Source organism: Macaca nemestrina, chromosome 5 (assembly GCF_043159975.1).
Source record: "Macaca nemestrina isolate mMacNem1 chromosome 5, mMacNem.hap1, whole genome shotgun sequence".
Lineage (NCBI taxonomy): Eukaryota > Metazoa > Chordata > Mammalia > Primates > Cercopithecidae > Macaca > Macaca nemestrina.
The window spans coordinates 142964267-142983679 of NC_092129.1; positions in this window are offsets into that span (position 1 = coordinate 142964267).

A 19413-nucleotide genomic window follows, 5' to 3' on the forward strand; every position below is an offset into this window, starting at 1 on the left:
GTCAGTTATACAATAAAGTCTTTGTTGTTCAGCATTCTATTAACCACAACCCTTTAGTAACCAGCACATCTGTAAATCTCTAGTACAATAATTGTTGTTCATAATCATGACCCAGGGGCTCTGCGTGGTCTCAAATGCCTTCTGAACCATCAAAGAGAACATACCGAAATGAGCTTGCATTCCCAGAGCATACATCAACCAACCACAGAGGGCAGGAGTCCAGAAAGTGTTAGGTAGAAGAACTAAAATAGGAATTTTGAATTTGCCACAGGTACTTCACCCTGTGGATAATGAATACCTACAGTACACTGGTTAGACCTTCATCCTGTTTCTGTGCGTTTCTTTGTGCACGATGTAGACCCAACCAAAATATTAATGCTTGTGCTCGACTTTTGAAAGCACACAGCTGTAAAGGCAGATGTCAGTGTACCCAATTAAATCAAGGCTGTTTGTGCCTAATTTGTGTTATCCATTGACAAATTAGAAGTAGTTAAAAAGCTTTTAAAATTTGAAACTTTCTGAGCTTAAGAGTGGGTGAGATGTACCCTCTCTACTTGGCTGCTCCTACACTATGATTCCCATGTGCTGACCACAGAGCAGCAAATTCATAGGCCATTTGCAGGCCTCAGGATGGACAGAACCAAGCATCACATGGAATGCTCTGTGTACATGAAAAAGTGAAGAAGATAATCAGGAAAAAGAGATTGGAGTTGAAAGGGGCAGTTTTATGACCAGGCTGATCAGGAGTCCCAGATCAAGCTCACTTATTACATGTAACACTGCAGGAGAAAAATTAGAGAGTGTGTTTCTTCAACATGAGGTGAATTTCATCCTGGAGGAAAATCAACTAATTCAGCCCGATGTAAGGTTTAAATATAAGTTAGGTTTAACTATCATCAAGAACTGGGATTGACAATGTATGACTGGTTGATTTGCATGTGGGAAAAAATCAGTTAGATTAGGGAAGATTCTGTGTATAGTTACCAGGAATGTCTGTTCATAGCAAAACTGAACATATTTTCTATTAAACAACAACAACAAAAGCAAGATGTCGTGATTTCTACAGATGCAGATAAGCCAATCCCTAGAAGGAACTTTTCAAAAGTTTATGGTACAGTTGCTCTTGTTCTCTCTACCTTCCTTCCCCTAACTAGTTCCAGTCTTATTTCTATATAAAATTATAACCTTCCCTGATTCACCATTTAATATTTCATAAGGACTATGCTGCTGAGATAAGTGAGAAAATGCATGTTTTTAGTAATAGACCTTTCTTGGTATGTGATCTAAAAAGTGTATTTTCTATAGGCTCCATACTTCCTACAGCTGAGCATCATGCCTGACTCTGGTCCTACCAGAAGACAACACCCTATCATGGGTTATGGCCATCCTTGCACCTTCCAAAATCCATATTTTTTACCCAAATACCCTACATCACCCCAGTGGTCTGCCTAGCACCTAGGATGCTACTGGCATTTGGGCTGGGACAATTCTCCCCAAGAATGTGGCATGCTTGGATATTTAACATCCCTGATCTCTCTCCACTAAATGCCGTAGCACTCTTACCACCACCAAAAGTCTTTAGGATGACCACATTTGAACTCCCTAGGAGGGTACTTCTGTCTTCCTGAATGAAAGCCATGGGCTGCAAAACAGCAATGGGGAAGCCATTTGCAACCAGGACAGGGCCTGGCAACTGGCTGTGCTTTTCTGGCCCCAACTTTTCTGAGCCACTCATTTCCCTTCTCTTTACCTAACACCACAAACTTACAGCATCATCAGTGATACAAAGATGATGCAAAAAGGATTTTTGCACAGATATTTAATTTTTAAAGATCCATGGTATCACAGGAAGTCTGATTAGTGTTAGCATAATCTTCCCAGCTCCTTTTCTTCTGTCGCTTGGAATTTCTGTGAATCAACTTTCTGTTGCACTATCTCTGAACTTCTACCTGAACTTGGTCCCAAGCTCAGGGACTCAGCATTAACAAGCTTCACACACTGCCTTTGCCTCTAGATAGGACTCTCTCTGCTTACCCTGACTTCACTCTCTTCCCCAAAGACATCCACTGCCATCCTCACCTTCTCAGACTATAGTAGAAAGTCTCCAAAGAGTACTGCCATCACTTTCTCTCCTTTTCACTTGTGCATGCTACTCCATCAAGATGAGGGAACTATTTCTCCTCCCTTCGAATCTGGGCTGGCCTTATGTCTCGCTTTGACCAATAGAATGTGATAAAAGTGACGATTGGAAACTTCTGAGCAAGGTTGTGTCTGTTTTCTTCCTCTTCAAATACCCACTGCCACATAAGAAGATGGACTACTCTGAGACCACCGTGCTATAAAGAAATCCAAGCCAACCGCATGGAGAAGCACATGAAGGAGCATCAATTCAACAGACATGGGAGCAAAGCCTTCTTGGTTCTTCCAGCCCAAGCCAGCCACCACCTGAATATAGCCAAGCATCCCCAGCTGACAAAACATGGAGCAGAAAATTGCTCAATTGAATCCAAAATTGGAGAAATAACAAAATGTTGTTGTTTTAAGCCACTAAGTTTTGTGGAAATTTGTTACACAGCGGTAAATGTAAAAACGTCTCTTGCCCAGGATGCATTTGTGGCTGTGCTCTAAATTTCTTTCCCTTTTTTTTTTTTTTTTTTTTTTGAGACAAAGTCTCACTCTGTCACCCAGAATGGAGTGCCATGGAATGATCTTGGCTCACTGCAACCTCCACCTTCCAGGGTTCAAGCAATTCTCCTGCCTGTTTCCCAAGTATCTAGGATTACAGGTGCCCACCACCACGCCCAGCTAATTTTTGTATTTTTAGTAGAGACGGGGTTTCACCATTTTGGTCAGGCTGGTCTTGAACTCCTGACCTCAGGTAATCCACCAGCCTCGGCCTCCCAAAGTGCTGGGATTACAGACATGAGCCACCATGCCTGGCCCTAAGTTTCTTAATTGGACAGGACTTTCTTAAACAGATAGAATGTGAATGTGATAGGTTCCTAACTCACACCAGGAGAGGGGGAGAGGCCTTCTTGCTGCTACCACAGCTGTGATGCTAGCCCTCATTCATTGGCATATCTGAAAACTCTTTTCAGTAGGATTCCACTTATTTGCAACATTTTGTACACAACAGAGACCTTAGAAATAACACCACACATCTACAACCATATGATCTTCGACAAATGTGACAAAAACAAGCAATGGGGAAAGGATCTCCTATTCAGTAAATGGTTCTGAGAAAACTGGCTAGCCATATGCAGAAAACTGAAACTGGACCCCTTCCTTATACCTTATACAAAAATTAACTCAAGATGGATTAAAGCCTTAAATGTAAAACCCAAAAACCATAAAAACCCTAGAAGAAAACCTAGGCTAAATACCATTCAGGATGTAGACACGGGCAAAGGCTTCATGACAAAAACACCAAAAACAATTGCAACAAAAGCCAAAATTGACAAATGAGATCTAATTAAACTAAAGAACTTCTGTTCAACAAAAGAAACTATCATCAGCACGAACAGGCAACCTATGGAATGGGAGAAAATTTTTGCAATCTACCCATCTGAAAAAGGTCTAATATCCAGAATTTACAAGGATCTTATATATTTACAAGAAAAGAAAACCATCAAAAAGTGGGCAAAAGATATGAACAGACCCTTCTCAAAAGAAGGCATTTGCGCAGCCAACAAGTGTATGAAAGAAAGCTCAGCATCACTGGTCATCAGATAAATGCAAATTAAAACCACAATGAGATACCACTTCACGCCAGTCAGAATGGCAATTATTAAAAAGTCAGGAAACAATAGATTCTGGTGAGGTTGTGGAGAACTAGGAACACTTTTACACTGTTGGTGGGAATGTAAATTAGTTCAACCATTGTGGAAGACAGTGTGGCAATTCCTCAAGGATCTAGAACCAGAAATACCATTTGACCCAGCAATCCCATTACTGGGTATATACCCAAAGGAATATAAATCATTCTACTATAAAGACACATGCGTACCACACGTATGCTTATTGTAGCACTATTTACAATAGCAAAGACATGGAACCAACCCAAATGCCCATCAGTGATAGACTGGATAAAGAAAATGTGGTACAGCTGGGCATGGAGGCTCACGCCTGTAATCCTAGCACTTTGGGAGGCCGAGGTGGGTGGATCATGAGGTCACGAGTTCGAGACCAGCCTGACCAAGATGGTGAAACCCCATCTCTACTGAAAATACAAAAATTAGCTGGGCCTGGTGGCGCTCGCCTGTAATCCCAGCTACTTGGGAGGCTGAGGCAAGAGAATCACTTGAACCCGGGAGGTGGAGGTTGCAGTGAGCTGAGATCATGCCATTGCACTCCAGCCTGGGTGACAGAGTGACACTACATCTCAAAACAAAAAAAAAAAGAAAGAAAGAAAGAAAGAAAAAGAAAATGTGGTACATATTAACCATGGAATACTATGCAGCCATAAAAAGGAATGAGATCATTCCTTTGCAGGGACATGGATGAAGCTAGAAGCCACCATCCTCAGCAAACTAACACAGGAACAGATAACCAAACAACACATGTTCACATTCATAAGTGGGAGTCAAACATTGAGAACACATGGACACAGAGAGGGGAACAACACACACCAGGGCCTGTTTTGGGATGGGGGTTGAGGAGAGGGAACTTAGAGGATGGGTCAATAGGTGCAGCAAACCACCATGGTACACGTATACCTATGTAACAAACCTGCACGTTCTGCACATGTACCCTGTTTTTTTAAGAAGAAATTAAAAAAAAAAAAAAAGAGAAAATCACCTGTCCTAAGTGCCACAAATTCTCTATGTAGAGGTAAGAGATCTATAAATAATTTTAACATGAATAGAAAAAAAAAAAAAAGAAAGAAAAAGACTACTCAACTGAGACCAAACAAAGCCTTGCTCATCCAGAGCTTGCTATCACAAGGAAGTAGCCACCATCACTTGCATTTTGCAGGGACTCAAAAGCAGGCAAAGAAGTGAGAAGTATGTGTGTGTGTGTGTGTGTGTGTGTGTGTGTGTGTGTGTGTGTGTGTATATATATATATATACAGTCAGGGAATTTTATAAAAATAAAAAAGAATGCTTCAGGGATGCTTTGACTGGAGGCTGTTGGCATGGGGAAGCTCTAATGTTAACTGGAACCTGGGCATCCTATGTGATTGATCAAAGGTGCATATTTGACTTTCTTAAAAAACAAGTGGCATTCTTTCTATCACTGCAGGTATAACCTCTTCTTCTGGTACAGAGGACACACGATCAGTTCTGCCTAAGTATTCTAGGAATTGGCAGTCTACTCTTACAGGTATTACTACATCCTGGTTATCTAGTGGATGCAATTTTTCCTCAAGGGATGTCTTGGCAACCGCATCCAGAATTCCATTCTATTCTTCCAGAAATCATTTTTCCCTGAAGTATAGACTCATGTTTAAATAAATTAATAATATAATTTGTATGATTTATTTTACCTTTGAACACCAGTTGCTTATCAAGCAGATTTTTAGTGTTATTCTCAGTGCCAAAAAGTTTTTGTTACATCTCTATTTCTAACTTGGAGGAGTGCACCATCACACTTGAAAAATGGCAATGTAACTTTGTTACATCCTCTATTTCTAACTTGGAGGAGTGCACCATCACACTTGAAAAATGGCAAAAAGGTCATGAACTGCCTGTTACTATCTTTGCATAATCCTGTCCTTCGCCTTCACAAAGCTTTCAAGGACTTTCCAATCCACTTTCAGGGACTAGCTATCTCTGAAGTTTAGAGATCTGTAAGAAGTAAATTTTGATTTGCAACCACTGTTACATAACCTTACCCCATACCAAATCCTTTGCAAACTAACAGAGAAAGAACAATTCTAAATTAGGCATCATTTTGGCAACTACTTTAGGAAATGTTCTGATTTTTTAAAATAAAATTTATACCAATTAGTTTATACATTCTTTTGAAATTTGACACATCAAAGCCCAAAAAATATTAAGCTGTTTAAAAAGATTATTTTACCATGACTACTGCTTTGGTGGTATTTCTTACTGTACTGTTTCAAAGTTCATTTTCAAAACACTTTAATAGCGTGTTTATAGAGGCCAGATGTGTTCAACATTGAGGCAGAGGGCAAGGATTCCAAATCAGGTTGATAAAATCAAAGCTGAACTGGGGGGAAATAATTGGCTTTGTTGAACTGTCATGTATATCTATCAGTATTTGAAAATGACCCTGAAACTGTGATACCACCTCCAGACTGCAGGAGTGAATGACAAGACAGTGTAAGAGTAAGGAGTAAAAAGTCCTGTGCATCACATACTAATAGCTCCACAAAGACCTCCAAAGTGAAGATAGGCTATTTGAGTTATGGGACTGGCAGTTTTGGAAGCCTTTTAGGTCTTGGAACTCTGCTCTCCTGGAGAAACAGCTGGGCTCATCTAGGCTGTGTGGGTGGGTTAGCTCAGTGAGCTAAACAGTACCAATGAAAGAAGGTGAGACAATCATATATTCAGTCCCTATTATGTGCTAGGAGTTTTTATGTATATCATCTCATTTAAGCCTCACAATAGCCCATAAAGCTATAAAACATTCAGAAATTAGGAAACAGAACCTCAGAGAGCTGAAATAATTTGCCCAAGGTCATTCATTCCTCCAGTAAGTGAGATAACCTGGGACTTGAACTCTGATCTGATGACTCAGAAACTCTTTCCTATACATATCAGAGACTCTCAGAAGCCAAGATCAAAGACTGTTAACTTGCTTCTGTAACAACCACAGACCCCACTCCTAATACTGGCAGATAGCTGCTGAATGGATGCTCTGAGTAATGGAGATTAGACAGGAGAATGTGAATGGGTTAAAAAAAAACTCACCTAGCTATGAGCAGATGGTAGATCTTGCTCACTTCTGTATCCCATCCCTACCCCCACAAATACATGCACGCTGCACTAGACCCTAGCATAATGTCTGGCAAGTGCTGAAGATCTTTGTTGAATTAGATCTGTCACTAATAAGAATGATAATGATAATAACAGCAACAATCATAAGAGTTAAAATGTAATGAGCAATGTATTACATCATAGGCACTGTCTTACACATTCTATAACCATCAATTCTTTGGGTCCCCAAAGCATCAGGTGAGAGAGGTACTATTCATTATTGCACTTTGCAGGGAAGAAAGTAAAGCACAGAAATGTTAGCTAATTTCTCCAAAGTAACATAGCAAGCGAGGGTCAGAATCTAAAAGAAAACATAACCAAGCTGGCTTTATGTACCCAGGTTCTTAACCACTCTACTAGTATCTTCCAAATACACCTGATCCTGAGAGACTTGTTAGAAACACTGCCATCCCAGTGCCATTTTCTGAACAGACTAATTTAGAAGGTATAGGTTGGGACCCAGAGCCCTGTAATATTTTTAAAGAGTCCCCATGAGATTCTTATCATGTTAAACATTTCATTTCCCTCAGCTGTCTCTTGCTACTAAAGAAACCCCTCTAACAGCACAGTTGAGCAATGTCAGAAGCATCATCTTGGTGAAAGAGGAGTGAATTTGTTTGTGGGCATGGGGAGAATAACTCCCCATGGTAAACAAACAAACAAAAAAGTTATTATTTTGTTCTTTCTCCCTTTAACATTAAGAGCTCAAAAAAAAAATATGGTGTGGTATGGAAGGGGTCAAGGATGGAGATAAAAGGCTGAACTTGGCCAGGCGCAGTAGCTCACATCTGCGATCCCAGCACTTTGGGAGGCCAAGGCAGGCAGATCACAAGGCCAAGAGATGGAGACCATCCTGGTCAACATGGTGAAACCCCATCTCTACTAAAATATACAAAAATTAGCTGGGCATAGTGGCACACACACCTGTAGTCCCAGCTACTTGGGAGGCTGAGGCAGGAGAATTGCTTGAACCCAGGAGGCGGAGGTTGCAATGAACCAAGATCACACCACTGCCCTCCAGCCTGGTGACAGAGTGAGACTCCGTCTACAAGAAAAAAAAAAAAATTGCTGAGCTTACCTTGGTGTTTCTGCTCTTCTTATTCATACAAGGATTCCTGGGCGCATTGTTATAGCCTCTGTAGTTTTGCAGAATGATTTCTCTTCTGCTGCTAAAAAAGCTTGAGAAAAAATAAGGAGTCTTGGATGAGGCAGAGGAAGCCTTTGTTCCCTCCACAGTCATGGTATCTAGAAAGGGAAGACACAATCTCACTGACAACTGAGGGATGGCAAAATTGAGGAGGGGGCTGGATCAAGAATGGACTTACCTGTTGTGTCAGTTCAGGTCCTCTGAGAAACAGATGCCAAGACAGGATTAGGCATGTAAGAAATTTATTGGAGAAATACCTGCCAGGCATCGTGGCTCAAGCCTGTAATCCTAGCGCTTTGGGAGGCCAAGGCAGGTGGATCACTTGAGTCCAGGAGCTTGAGATAAGCCTGGCCAACATGACAAAACCTCGTCTCTACTAAAAATACAAAACTTAGCTGGGTGTGGTGGTGTACGTCTGTAATCCCAGCTACTTGGGAGGCTGAGGCATGAGAATTGCTTGAATCCGGGTGGAGTTGGAGGTTGCAGTGAGCCCAGATTGTGCCATTGCACTCCAGCCTGGGTGACGGAGCAAGACTCTGTTTCCCACCCTCCAAAAAAAGAGAAAGGAAGAAAAAAAAAAGAAACAGCTGTAAAGATGTGTTTGTCCCTTTGCATTGCTATAAAAGAATACCTGAGACTGAGTAATTCATCAAGAAAAGAGGTTTATTTGGCTCACAGTTCTGCAGGCTATACACCACAAAGCAAAGTGCTGGCATCTGCTTCTGGTGAGGGCCTTAAGAAGCTTACAATCACGGCAGAAGGTGAAGGGAAGCCAGTGTGTCACATGACAAGAGAGGAATCAAGAGAGTGAGGGAAGAGATACTAGTCTCTTTTAAACAACCAAATCTCACATGAACTCATAGAGTGGGAATTCCCAGTCATTATTGCAAGAATAGCACCAAGCCATTCATGAGCGATCCACCCCCATAAGCCAAACACCTCTCACTAGGCCCACCTCCAAAATTGGAGGTCACATTTCAACATGAGATTTGGAGGGGACAAAACATCCAATCATACGAAAAGATAAAGGGAAAGAGAACAGGACATGGGAGGAAGAGCCTTCAGATTGTAATCTAGGTCTGACATCTGTTAAGGAAAGAGGGAAGGAAGGAGTAGGTTGGACTGTTGTGGGAAGTCAGGGACCCCGAACAGAGGGACTGGCTGAAGCCATGGCAGAAGAACATAAATTGTGAAGATTTCATGGACATTTATTAGTTCCCCAAATTAATACTTTTATAGTTTCTTACACCTGTCTTTACTGCAATCTGTGAACATAAATTGTGAAGATTTCATGGACACTTATCACTTCCCCAATCAATACCCTTGTGATTTCCTAAGCTTGTCTTTACTTTAATCTCTTAATCCCATCAGTTTTATAAGCTGAGGAGGATGTATGTCGCCTCAGGACCCTGTGATGATTGCGTTAACTGCACAAATTGTTTGTAGAGCATGTGTGTTTAAACAATATGAAATCTGGGCACCTTGAAAAAAGAACAGGATAACAGCAATGTTCAGGGAACAAGGGAGATAACCTTAAACTCTGACTGCCATTGAGCCGGGTGGAATGGCACCATATTTCTCTTCTTTCGAAAGCAAATAGGAGAAATATCGCTGATTTCTTTTTCTCAGCAAGGAATATCCCTGAGAAAGAGAATGGCCCCTGAGGGTAGGCCTCTGAAATGGACGCTTTAGGGGTGGCTGCCTTTTACGGTCGAAGCTGAAGGGATGAAATAATCCCTGGTCTCCTGTAGCGCTCCCAGGCTTATTAGGATGAGGAAATTCCCACCTAATAAATTTTGGTCAGACCGGTTGTCTGCTCTGAAACCCTGTCTCCTGATAAGATGTTATCAATGACAATACCCGAAACTTCATTAACAATTTTAATTTTGCCCCATCCTGTGGTCCTGTGATCTTGCCCTGCCTCCATTTGCTTTGTGATATTTTTATTACCTTGTGAAGCATGTGATCTCTGTGACCCACACCCTATTCGTACACTCCCTCCCCTTTTGAAAATTGCTAATAAAAATTTGCTGGTTTTACAGCTCAGGGAGCATCACGGAACCTGCTGACATGTGATGTCTCCCCCAGACACCCAACTTTAAAAGTTCTCTCCCTTTTGTACTCTTTCCCTTTATTTCTCAGGCCAGCCGATGCTTAGGGAAATAGAAAAGAACCCACGTTGAATATTGGGGGTGGGGTTTCCCCTGATATTGGACAAGCCTCAGAAAGCAGCAGTTCCAGAAATCAGTGGCCAGGCTGATGAAGAGTTACCAGGCATAGGTGGCCTGTCAGAAAAGCCTTGCATTGTATAGGATGGCTCAGCTTTAGTGCAACCATCTGCTCAGTGACTGGATAAGTACAGCCTGGACCAAGAGTGAAGATAGCATGAGTGCTGTGATGGGTCCACACTGTGGCAGCTGGAGGCTGTCAGTCAGCTCTGCTCCCTGCAGCAAGTTCTTTGAAAGGAGATCTTAGAAAATCTGTTTCAGGATCTCAGGCGAATTATGTCGAGGTAATTTAATCCAGCCTGTATTGTCAAACATTTATTTTATGTCACATAACTGGAAACCGAAATAGAGCCGACTTAACAAACAATATCTGAGGATCTACCATATGCAAGACAATGTGCTAAACATTCTTAGGACTCTGAGGAAATTTAAGGCTCAGAAGCTGACTTCAAAAAATTTACAGTCTGGTCCTATAGATTCTATACTTTTTCAGCATAAAGATTTTCAAGGCGGGCAGGGAATGGTGGAAAAGAAACTAAAGAATTAATTGACCTACTAGGTTAAAGAAAAGTCTAGAAGGATCTGTGGGGTTGTCTCTATAAATAAGCCCTTAACTGAAGTAAATTTGAGGAAGTTATTCAGGCCAAAAGGGCTTCTGTTTTGTTTCAAAAACATTTGGTTTATGTGGGTTTCTTTTTTAAGCTTGCATTGGTCATTTTATTTCTGATAAATTTTATCCTAGTTTTCCAAGAGGCATGGTAAGTCCTATTTTCAGAAGCCATTAATATGTTGTGCAACTCCTTGCAAAGATGGGCATGTTCCAGACAACAGAGTAATGAGGCAGCCCCGATGGCCCATTCATCAACAGCCTCCCTACATAGAAATTCAGATAGAGGAGCTTGAGCTAGGTCTGACAAGTGAGTTGAGTTATGGAAAAGGAAGAAAGGCAGCCCTCTAACTCTGTGGCCAGAGGGAAGGAGCTTATTGGCTGAGATTGGCAAGTGGATAAGGAGGCCTTTGAAAACCAATGAGGAGGATAAAAATAAGCAGACATTGGAAGTGAGGACACAGAGACAACATGTTCTGATGATACTGAGCAGTGGGTGGCCTCCCACTGTAGCATGTTAAGGAGACTCCTGTCAAGACAACTGCAATCATGCTCCAGTGACCCAACGTGACTAGGTGAGAGAGGGCTGAAGTGAGCCATAGGTTCCACTGTCAGACAAGGGGTTGGAACCCACAAAATCTGTTGTCTGTGTTAGGTCTGTGTTGACTATAGCTAAGCTTAAATCAAAATGTTATCCTTCAAGTTTGCTCCCCCCAAAATGGTAAGCTCCTGTCAGAGGCATTTGAATGAGAGCCACTCCATCTTGACTAGGGGGTAGGTAAAATGAGGCTGAGACCTACTGGGCTGCATTCCCAGGAGGTCAGGCATTCTAAGTCACAGGATGAGATACGAGGTTGGCACAACTTGTAGGTCACAAAGAGCTTGCTGATAAAAGGATGTGGTAAAGAAGCTGGCCAAAACCCACCAAAACCAAGATGGTGACAAAAGTGTTACCAACTGAGGGTGTCTAGGTCCTTGGTGTTTTGAACAAAGAATTGGACAAAATGCACAATAAAGCACGGAAAGAATGAAGCAACAAAGGCAGGGATTTATTGAAAATGAAAACACACTCTATGGGGTGGGAGCAGGCCCAAGCAAGCGGCTCAAGGGCCTGGTTACAAAACACTGTGGGGTTTAAATATCCTCTAGAGGTTTCCATTGGTTACTTGGTGTATGCCCTATGTAATGAAGAGGATATTTCTTGTCATAGCTGAAGTGTTTTCATTTGATTTAGTTCTAGGAAGTTCTTAATTTCCCTGCCTCCAGGCCCTATTCTCCTGCTCCATCTTCCCCGTGAAAGATGTGATCCCCATAAATCTTTATAGAAGGCAGAGGGACTGATGGTCTTTCTTCTGTAACTGCTTCATGCTGGCTTGGGACATAGTCCCTACCCATTGGGGATCATGGAACTCTCATCCTGCTCTGTCTAGTGGTAACACTTTTGTCACCATCTTGGTTTTGGTGGGTTTTGGCCAGCTTCTTTACCACATCCTTTTATCAGCAAGCTCTTTGTGATCTACAGCTTCTTGATGGCCAGGGGTAGTGTCTTCACCTGGAATTGACTGAAACCTTTGTAGCATGATCATCTGAAGCTTGGTGGTCTGTAGGTGAAAGGAAATGAATTTGGTTAAAAGATTTAATGGGAACTTTGTGGGGGGATACCTGTGCTGTCAGGATTGTTTGTTATAGAGATTTGCAGGAGAAAAACAAAACCTGGTCTGTGGTCTGTTCTAGAATCTATATGTTTCCTTAAAGTCTTAGCATGAGCAATTCCATATTGGTTTGGTTTGGTTTGGTCTGTTGGGGCCTAAAGCATCACCTCAGTCCAAAACAATGGCCTCCCATAATTTTATTTAAAAATATGCCCCTTTTTGGTTGGGTTCTCAGGTGAGAGTGTGACCAAAACTTAGGGCCTTGGCGCCACTCTCAGTTACCATCATTTTGGGTTTCTGGTCTCAGCACATCATTTATAGGTGTTCTCATGGTTGCATATTTATTTCAGTTTTTATTCTAGTTGAAGAGAGACCATTTGACATTCTAGAGATGGTTGCATGTAAACATTTAAAACCTTTTAGAGAATACAGTACACCAGGGAGACTATTATTATGACTATCAAAAGGATACTAGATAAATACCAGGCACAAAAAGAGATTCTTACATAGTTATAATCACCACATCTTGCCTAAGAATTGTCTTTGTTGTTGTTCTTAAAGATATCACCACAAGGGTATAGAAGGTCAAAACAAACAAACACCTAGCCTGCGGTGAAGGAGCTCACACATCGCTGAAGGCTTGGGTTAGCTGAAGAAGGGGCTTAGCTGGATGTCCCAAATCTTCCCAGTCCTCCCTCCTACTGTCTGAGACCTGTAGAAAGCAGTTGGCTCAACCCACATATCCATCTGTCCTGGACAGGATTGTGAATTCTTGTGCCTGTGTCTGGCTTTGATGCCTCTGAATTCTGTAATTATGATCATTTTCTTTAAGAAAAATCTTTCAGCCGGGCACTGTGGCTCACGCCTGTAATCCCAGCACTTTGGGAGGCCGAGGCGGGAGGACCACCTAGGTCAGGAGCTCGAGACCACCTGGCCAACCAACATGGTGAAACCCCGTCTGGACTAAAAAATACAAAAATTAGTCAGGCGTGGTGACGGGCACCTGTAATCTCAACTATTAGGGACCCAAGGCAGGAGAATCTCTTGAACCTGGGAGGCAGAGGTTGCAGTGAGCCGAGACCATGCTACTGCACTCCAGCTGGGGTGACAGAGCGAGACTTCTTCTCAAGGAAAGAAAAATCTCTCTAGTAACTCACAGGTGTTTTTGCACGTGCTGAGGGCTTGGGTTTTATTTTAATATTTATTGATTTTTTTCCTGCATAAGATTTTATTGAGCCCATTTGGTTTGAAATCTGTCCCACCTCTTCTGATGCTAGAGATGATTTAAAAGTGGTGTACTCGCCTTCTGAGATGCAGTGGAGGCTCACGGATAGTTTCTTCTAACCGTTCAGGAGACCGTTGACCTTAGTATCGTTGTCTCAGGTAAAGCCAGCAAACACAGAACATTCTATGATATTCCAGGCTCTTTATATGCCATATCAAAAAGGCACAGTATGTCATAATCTGTGGGCTTACTATAAGCATGAGTTTCACCTTATAAATAGAGTGCCCAAAAGTAGTCTCATGGACTACTTTTGTTGAAAGATCATATTAGTTTCTCATAAAATTCAACTTTTACTGTCATTGTTTTTCAGGGACTCTAAAGTCCCATTTTATATTCTCCAAAGTATCTGTTTGTGTCATAATTTACACTTAAGCAAATTGCCACCCCAGATAAGCTCTCACTATCAAACACTCTGTCTGCTCAATGGAAAGCATTGCCCACACAGTGCCATTCTTAGCTTGGTCCTTGGACGTGAAGATCAGTCATTATGTGTAAAATCAGATTTTTCTTCCTCAAGAATGAGAGTCCTACTGTAAAACATTAGATGTAGTTTATAAATTATTTCAGACAGATTTATACAGATTGTTAGTTCTAATGCTATTTGCATTTATGTAAACTAATATGTCTATTTGTTTGGCGCTACTCTGGATAAAGATACATGTTTTAACTATGTTCTTAGCTTAAAAGAGAATATTTATCACATTTAGTAGAGTATGTAAATCACCACTCTGCCTTCTATCGGCTTCAGTGTAACACAGAAATGAACTTTTGTATATTCCTTCTGAGGCATATTGTATATTCCAATATATATCCCATCTCACTTGATTTTTTATGATGTGATCGTTCCTCCTTTGAGCCTGCATAGGGGCTCCTGACTGCTTCAACCAACAGAGTATGGTGAAAAAGATGCTATGTGACTCCCCATCTAGATCAAAAGAGTTTCTGCCTTAGCATCTCTCGTTATCTGTCTGAAGATGCTAACTCTGAGAAACCAGCCCTAGGCCATGAGGAAGCTCCACTTAGCCAATGAGGACAGTCCCCAAGATGGCACCTTGATAGAGAGTTGCTCAGCACCCAGCTAATGGTCATCATCAATAGCCAGACATGTGAGTAAAGGAGCTTCCAATGAGTATTCCTATCCCCAGCTTCCAGTCTTCCAGCTGAGGCTCCTGACATTGTGACACAAAGACCAGCCTTGCCCACTCTGTTCTTTCTGAATTCCTGACCCAGAGAATCCATGAGCAAAATAAATGGTTGCTTTATGTACTAAGTGTTAGAGTACTTGATTATGCACCCACAGGACCTGGAATACCTTCCTTTTTTCTTCCCATCTTTTCTTTCCCAGCCCTCTAGGATTAGCACAGAATGGTTCTGAGGATATTGAAAAGATGTGATAATAAGGCTGGTGGAGATATACTTTTTGACATTCTGGTTTAATTTTCCTTTCTGCTTCCTTTTTTCATAAACCAATAAGTAATTAAGAAAGAGGATTCTGGGGCGGGGCCAGGCCACTTGTGTCAGAATCCTGGTATGGCTTTTTACTAACTGTGTGACTATGAACAAGTTATTTAACCCTTTTGTGCCTCAACTTTCGCATTTGTAAAACAGGCATAATAGTAATATTGCTCGAAGAGGGTTTCTGGGAGGACTAAATTAATTTATAGATGTAAAGAGCTTCAAATAGGGCCTAGTGCATAGTAGGTGCTTATTAAAATATTAGCTATTATCATTTTAGCTTTAAAACACTTAATTTTTTATGATTTGAACTTACTACCCAAACATACTCCAATATAAAAATAGAAAATTTAAACACACACAATCCCAATACTCTATCAATTTATTTTATTTTCCATATTTTCTTCAAGACCCACCTATATACAAATATTATTTCAAAAATAATAATTTACTGCAAAGATACAGGAGGACAGAAATAATTACTTAGGGTTCACTCTACACGATGACCATCACTGTGAACCAGGCAACTACCCCAAGAGGTAGACATATCCTCATTTTAAAAATGAAGAAACTATCATTTCTTTGATCAACAGAATGTTACACAGATATCGAATGTTACACAGATATCGAAGTAAGGACATTAAATAACTTTGTGTGTATAATATAATGTGAAGTAAAAAGAATAGGACATAGGACTCCAGATATTAGAATCATTAGAGACAGGCTAGGAAAAAACAAAACAAAACACAACAAAAAACTATGCTTACTATATCCAATGAGCTAAAAAGGACAAGCTGAAAATTACAGCATGGAACTGGAAACCATAAAAAGTGACCTGCGATACTTGAAAATAAAGTTAATAAAAAATATTGAATTAAAAAATGTAATAACCAAACACATAGAGTTAGTGATATCTGGAGAGAAAACTGGAGAATTGGCATATGGGTCAAACATATTAAAACTGAAGCATGGAGAAGTAAATAACCAACTCAAAAAATACAGAAGCAAAGATTAGGGAATCACTAAGCTAAAGGGAAAAGTCAAGCTGGGAACTACTTAGGGCAAACCTGCCTCCATTCTATTCAAAGTCATTCCTCTGAGGCTCACCTGAGACAAATGCATATCTGATTGCTTCCTCTGCCCTATTGTTTATGTAAAAATGCAGATTCACTGAGCCAGACTAAATCACCTGTTCAGTGGAAGGCTGATCAAGGACTAAAAAGAATGCAACACTTTGGCCCGGCATTGGCTAGGCGCGGTGGCTCACGCCTGTAATCCCAGCACTTTGGAGGCCGAGACGGGTGGATCACGAGGTCAGGAGATTGAGACCATCCTGGCTAACACAGTGAAACCCCGTCTCTACTAAAAATACAAAAAATTAGCCAGGCATAGTGGCGGGCGCCTGTAGACCCAGCTACTCGGGAGGCTGAGGCAGGAGAATGGCCGGAACCCGGGAGGCGGAGCTTGCAGTGAGCCGAGATCCCGCCACTGCACTCCAGCCTGGGCGACTGAGCGAGACTCCGTCTCAAAGAAAGAAAGAAGAATGCAACCTTTTGTCTCTTATCTACTCCTAACCTGGCAGTCCCCAGTTCGAGTTGTCCCACCTTACTGGACTGGACCAATGTACATCTTACACATATTGATTGATGTCTCATGCCTCCCTAAAATGTATAAAAGCAAATTGCCCCGATCAGCTTGGGCACATGTCATCAGAGCTTCCTGAGGCTGTGTCATGGGCGCATCCTTAACTTTGGCAAAATAAACTTTCTAAATTGAATGACACCTGTTTCAGATGTTTTGGGTTCACAACATCAACCCAAAATTTAAGCTCTAATTCAAGGAGCATAATGAATTCCAAAGCAGGTAGATAAATGAAATTCTTATCTAGGTGCATTGGAGAGAAACTACAAAAAGTCAAAGAGAAAATCCCAAAAGTAGCCAGATTAAAAAAAGATTACCTTCAAATGAGCCACAGTTAGACTAATAGCTGACTTCTCAATAGCAACAATGGAAGCTAGAAGCCAGAAGATCAGTATCTTCAGTGTGCTGAAAATAATAATAATAGTAACTAAGAATTCTTCACCAGGAAAAATATTCTTCAAGAATGACATTTTCTGTCAAACACTGAGGTAGTTCACCACTAAGAAATCACAGTGAAGGACGTTCTTAAGGTTGTTTCTAGGCAGAGGAAAATAATTCCAAATCTCAAATTAAACCATTGGACGGTCAAACTAAAGTCTTAATTTTTTTTTTTTTTGAATCTGACTTGATTTTTTTTAAAAGGGAGAATTCTCACTATATATAATACCAGTTTTGTACATTTTGAATTCCATTCTTGATTTAATAAGCCTACATAGAAAGTGTTACTCATAGTAACACTCTATATAGTAATGTAACAAGATTAAAAGAAACTTAACCCAAAGTCGTGGTTAGGAAATAGAAGAGAGTGACAATAACTGCTTTTAGAACTGCTATGGCAGATGGTAAATTAACTTTTTGTCAGCTATAAAGTTACACATGTACAGCTGACCCCTGAACAACGTGGAGGTTGGGGACACTGACCACCCTTGCAGTCAAAACTCTGTACCGCATGTTCTCACTCATAGGTGGGAATTGAACAATGAGAACACTTGGACACAGGGTGGGGAATATCACACACTGGGGCCTGTCTTGGGGTGGGAGGAGCGGGAGGAATAACATTAGGAGATATACATAGTATAATAACACATATTTTGTATGTTATACATATTATATACTGTGTCCTTACAAAAGGGTAAGCTGAGAAAAGTAAATGTTCTTAAGAAAATCATAAGGAAGGGAAAACATATTTACATTCATTAAGTGGAAGTGCATCATCATTAAGGTCTTCACCCTTATCTTCATGTCAAGAAGGCTAAGGAGAAGGAAGGGGAAGGGTTAGTCTTGACATCTCATGGGTAGCAGAGACAGAAAAAAAAATCTCTGTATAAGCGGACCCACACAATTCAAACCCATGTTGATCTAGGGTCAACTGTATTTATGTCTCTAGACAATGGGGATTAGCTGTAGATGTAATGAAAAACTAACCAGCACAATGCAAAGAAATGGAATGTTTTCCATCATACATATTATCTTTTAATTTAGATTTCACAGAAGCCAAACTATTTGGAAGGACATACCAGATTCAAGGCTACCAATTTTGCTCGTCTTTTCGAATTCATCCTAGAATAATAAAAATATTACAGCACTTGGTAGTCCGTATTGTCCCAGCTAAACAGCACAAATGCTTGTGTTGATAAACTATAAAGAATCAAATAGACAAAAGCATAATATTTGGGGACAGGAAGATACTCAGAGACACAAGAATTCCCTCTCTATTATGCCTGAGAAACTTGAACACATCCACTGACAAGGAGCTCACTGCTTTTTGCTCTTGTATTGGACATTCCCAGTTGTTTAAGACTTTTTAATTGGGCCCAAACTTTCTTCCTAAAACTGGCTTATATTTGTCCAGCTCTGTTCTTTCAATGGCAAAATATGACAAATGTACTCCCTCTTCTATATAAGAGACCACTAAACATTAAAAGGAAGCTATAATGTCTCCCTTTAGAATTTGTTCATATAGGCTAATCATGTCTCATACAATTAAGCCTTGCCCAGTCAGCCTGCATTTGGGCAGCCAGAGGATAAACAATCTGATTCAATGAGGAAGAAAATAGTGGTATGAGAAGTAGAAAAAGTCAACGTGGAGAAGGGGAGGTAGGTTTTGAGAAGATAAAGTGTGCCAACACATATTTTATAACTTAAGTAAGATTTTCTGTACTTAGTGATTAGTTTTAAGATTTTGGGACTTCGCATGATGCATTGAAAGTAGGACAACTATTTGACCAGATTTGTAAAGGTACAAATCTGGAGCAGAAGTTCACCTAGAAACTTTCTGCTGGTAAGATAATGGCATTCAATTCTGAGACATGCCTTGTAAAGGGACTATCAATCTATGTCCTTCGATGTTGAAATAGCACATTGATTACAGTGTGCTAAGTGATTCCAGTTAATCTAGCTAGCTAAAGATCTGGGTGTAAGAAATTACACTTGTGAGGTCTGGCCAACCCTCACAGT